This window comes from Pteropus alecto, unplaced genomic scaffold, assembly GCF_000325575.1.
Source record: "Pteropus alecto unplaced genomic scaffold, ASM32557v1 scaffold67, whole genome shotgun sequence".
In the NCBI taxonomy this organism is placed as follows: domain Eukaryota; kingdom Metazoa; phylum Chordata; class Mammalia; order Chiroptera; family Pteropodidae; genus Pteropus; species Pteropus alecto.
The window spans coordinates 4,958,993-4,963,957 of record NW_006441061.1 but is presented as its reverse complement, the minus strand read 5'-3'; positions in this window follow the sequence as shown (position 1 = coordinate 4,963,957).

The window sequence follows — 4,965 nt, the reverse complement described above, 5'->3', positions numbered from 1 at the left end:
AGCTGCCTGGCCCTCCCCCCAGGCCCGAACTCTGAGCCGCATGTAGCAGATGCTCAATTAATATTGACGGTTGGATGAACTTTGACCTCTGACCACCTAACCAGCTGCTTATGCAGCTAACTCGGGGCTTGTTGGCAGCGAAGGGATATCTGGGGGCGCTGACTGGGCCGAGAGCACTCCTTCCGCTTGACCGGGAGGGCCAGGGCTGCGCCCTGAAGTGTATGCAAAGGGCAGGGAGGGGTCCCGAACTGTCCTGGGATCCAAGTACATCCACCACTGATCTGGCTTTTAGTGGTCATCGTCTCCCATTTTGCAAAAATGGGCAACTGAGGCCCAAAAGAGGCCGGAGTCTTCGGGTTCCTGCGTCAAACTTTAAGGGATCCAGAGCTGCCCGAGACCCTCAGCTCCCGCACGCGGGGTTCGGCAGGTGTGAGGCTGTGGGTGGGGGGACAGCAAGGTTAAAGGTGAGGGGTAGGTGTGGAGGGATGGAACTCGAGCGCAGCAGGTCCCCCGGCTCCGCCCACTCCGCGCGGTCGCAGCATTACCTCATCGCGGCGCACGCCCATTGGCTGGTGCCCCCGGAGGCCGGCCCAATGCGGCGGAGCTGTTAACCCTTTCCGCCCCGCGGGCTCGGCCCTGGCCGTGCCCCCTCTCTCCCAGGCCAAGCGGCCGTCAGGCGCCCAAAGGTCAGAGAGACTGGGGAAAGGTAGTGTGGGTGCAGGCCCGCGACCGGAGATCCCAGTGGTTTGAGCACGGGTGGGACAGCGTGGCTTGGGTCTTTCCCCCGCTACAGGCTGTGTGACCTTGGGCAACTGGCCTCACCTCGCTGAGCCTCCTCCCCTCGTTTTCTCAGCTGTAAAAAGAAGTGAATGATGTAACTCCTGCCCTCCCTAATTCCTTCCTCGAGCACTCGCCAAGTGCTGGCACACGTGGGCTCCCGTTCCACATTGCCTCTTCCCTGTGAGAGGTACAGTTATGATTATGGGTTTTCAGAAGAGGAAATCGGCTCAGAGCAGCGAAACCGCCTCCCAAGGTCACGCAGCAAGAAAGTCGCGGAGCTGGGATTTGACCCCAAGTCTATGTCCGTTCGGAGCCTGGACTCCTACCCAATGCAAGATGCTGCTTCTGCTGGCAGCTGCTGCTTCTACGAGCTCCTGGTCCTGCAGGAGGGACCAGACTCACATCTCCTGCTAGTCAGGCCACCACAGGCCACTGTGACCAAACAACACCGGGGCCTCCAGGAAGGACGGGCTTCCTGGAGGAGGAGCTGAAGCTGGACATTCTAAAGGTTAGGCAGGAGGACTTTCGGATAACGAGGGAAGGAACGGAGGCAGTCGGGGGGCACACAAGTGGGGTCAGGAAGCTCTGAAGGAAGCCTGCAGGATCCCCTGGAGACAACCAGCTGGTCACGAGTCAGCCAACATCAAACACGGATGTGGGGCCCAGGGAGGTTGCTCCTCTGGGTAGCACTGGGGGGCAGGAGCACAAGCGGCCCCCCACATTCCTAACGTCTCAGTATTTACAAGTTATAAATCGAGCTAAGGAATTGCTAATAAAATATGTGCTATCCTCCGTCCTAGACGAAAACGCCTTCCTAAGGACAAATTTACCTGGAAAGCGGGGTTTGTATCTATAGAAGTCTGGGGTCCGCGTGGGGAGAGGTGGCTCTGCCTCCGGCTTCCCACTCAGCACCCCCTTTTCCTTCCACCCCAGCTTTCATCCTTTCCCATGAGGGACTTTCCCTTGCTCAGGTGTGTAGACACTCCAGCCTCAGTGCGTAAACTCTGTCCACACCCGCCTCCCCTCCCCCCAAACAGCCACCTCTTGTCTTTCCTCTAGGGCTTAGGGGTACCCAAGCAAACAGGCATCTCTGAACACCCTCAGGAGCGTGGACCCAGGAAGTGAGCTGGGGGCTATTGAGCGGGGAATTTCAGGTGCCCAGGTCCCCAGACCATGGATCTAGCCGGGCATGTCCCCTTGTTTGCATAGGTCTTGCCCCGTGAGGAACGGCACAGTGAGGGAAAGGCCAGAGTGTGCCCTCTAAAGCCTGAGACTCAGGTCCGAGGGTGCTGCTGAGGTCCCTGGGTACTGCTGCAGCTGGGGTAGCCCAAGCGGGATTCAAGGTCTCGCTTCTTCCTTGAACTTACGCCAGCCCGATCACTTCTAATTGTGAATCTCAACCCTGGCCAGATCCTAGGTGCTGTCCTGAACTCGTTTTCCACAATCTTCAGCCCAATACTTACCAAGACCTGAGGAGCATCCCACCTAAAGACGTCAGCTCCCCCACCCTGTGCCCAGGGCCCCTGCACCTGTCCAGGCTGGGCTCCTAGACCCCACTCTCTGCCCACCTCCCCGTCCAATTTGCAACCCCTGTTGGCCAGACAGATCTTTCTAAAATGCAAGCCCGACTACTTCCTTCCCTCTCTAACCATTCCTGGTCTCTGGGCTCTTGATGAATCATTCCTGGGCTCCGGGTGTCTGGCTCCCATCAGCCTCTCCTTCCCCTCATCAGCTTTGGTTCTGAGCTCCAGCCATTTGCACCTTCTCTCCAATCCAGACGGCTTTATGTCCTTACTGCTCCAGGGGCTGCATGCATGTTATTCCCTCTGCCTAAAACCATGCTTTCTGCTCTTCATCTTGCCAATCTCAGCTTAAGTGTCCCCTCCACAGGGGACTATCTCTGACCCCCTGCACCAGTGGAAACCACACTGGGACAAGTTGACTTGTTCTGGAGTTACCTGGTTCAGGTGTGTTTCCCACCTGGACCGTGAGCATCAGGAGGGCAGGCTCGGATAGTCTTCTTCATCACTTTATTTCTAGTGTCAGCAGAGTGCCTGAGCCAGGGTAGGTGACACTGAAGAGTCGCTGGACACATATAGGTCTGCACTGGTCGAAATCAGGAGACCGAGAACGACAGCTAATATCTAGTGCACGCTTACTGTGTCCTGGCCCTCTTTCCAAGCACAGCGTGTGAGTTCATTCACTTCTCACACCTTCGAACTCAGAACTATTATTCTCTCCTACGGAATGTGGACCCAGAGGCACAGGAGGGTTCAGAGACTTAGGGTTACAACTGACAAGCGACCGACCAGCTTTGAACCCAGGCAGTTCCAAATACCACGAGGGAGAGGAGGGGCAAGATTCGTGGCATTAGGAGCCCAGAGATGGAGCACAACACAGCCTCGATGTGTGTCGTATGGTCTGCGTGTGAATGTATGTGTTTATTGTGTGGTCAGGGTACAGAAGATGTGTGTATTAAATGATCGGTGTGATATATGTGGAGTATGTGTGTCTGTGGTCTATGGCATATGGAGTACGTGCGTGTGATGATGTGTGTGTGCTCACGCCTGTGTCGATGATCCGTGTAATGAGGAGTCTCTACTTGTGTGTGATGTGATCTGCGTGATGTGGGGGAGTGTGTGCTGGTGTGCGTGTGTGTGTGTGTGTGTGGTGGGGTGGTGGTAACTGGGACACTCCCCAGGGGAAGAGCTAGGGAGAGATGGAGGAGGCGATGGTAAGCAGGAACACGGGAGAGGAAAGGGAGGGTTCTGGTGTGTGTGTGGCGGGGGAACGGCCCTTACAAAGGCCTGGAGGCAAGAAGAGGCAGCCTAGAGCACCAGAGGACTTAAAAGAGGCCCAGGAAGGCTGGGGGCTGGGGAAGTAGAGGCAGGGCTTTGGGGAAGCAGGGTAGGCCTTCCTTTCTTAGCTGGAGGGTGTGTGGGGGCTGGAAGGACCGGAGGAGCCACACTGACCAGGTGGCAGGGGCAGCCCTGGACCAGGGACCGATGCTGGGTCGAGGTAGGGGTGTGTCTGGGGAACGGGAGCATCCGGGAGGCTGCCTGGTCTGGGACCGCTGACCTGAGCCTGGTCCCTGCTCAGTCCCTGAGAGCAGCAGCAGAGAGGTTCTTAGCTTCCCATCTACAAACTGGGTCCTGAGATTCTGTGCCAAAGGCCCAAGAAAGAGGCTGAGAATTGCAGATGTTTTTGGAGCATTGTCTCTGCTCGGCTCTGGTGAAGGACTGAGCAGGCATCTGCTAACAAGTTTTCCCAGCACCCCAAGAGGCTGGAGGCACAGAAGATGGCAGACCCGGCCATGGGGTCAGCTGTTAGTACACTGACTGGCCTGCGGAGGCGGTGTGGGGATGGGGGGAGCAGGAGTCAGGATTTGAATCCAGGTGATGGGGTTCCAAAGCGGTAACAACTGCCCCATAGTCTTCACTCTGCAACGTGTCTTTTCTCATTTGATCCTGTATCTTCATAGATTCCATGTGGTTCTTAAACTGGATTATCGCTCCCGCTTTAGAGATGGGAAAACTGGCCAGAGTCCTGTGGCCTGGCCAGGACTCAAACCCAGGCAGTCCTGCTCTGGAATTCCCCAACTTCTCCTATCACATGAGGCGGGTTTTCTCAGCATATGCCCTGAAGGGGTCCTGGGACAGGGGTGACAGTGTGGCACACAGAAAGAACTCAGAATTGCAGAAAGTACTTGGAACTGGGGGCCCAGAACCCCAGCTCTGCTGCTCGCCTGCTGTGAGACCTTGGGTGAGTCCCTTTCCATCTCTCGGCCTGGATTCACCGAGCTGTACAATTCACTTTCTGAGTCTGGGAAGATTTGTTTTGCCAAGTGGTAGACGAGGAGACTGAAGGTCAGAGAGCTTAAAGGATTTGCCCGAGATCAAACAATCCGCATAAGATGACCCCGGATTTGAACCTGGAACCCCAGGGTGTGCCCTTCACCGTGGCCTACTCCCTCCAGCCCCCCCGGGTGACATCCTGCTCCCAGTGCCCCGCGGCGCTGGGCTGACGTGCCCCACGCGGTTCCAGGCCCCGCCAGGCTGACGTCAGGCGCGGCCCGCGGGGCCTAGCTCTGCACAAACAGACGGCTCGGGCCGGGCCGGGGGCGGCGATGACTCAGGGCCCCGAGACGGGCCGGGAAGCGGAAAGTTTGTGCAGATGACATCACCG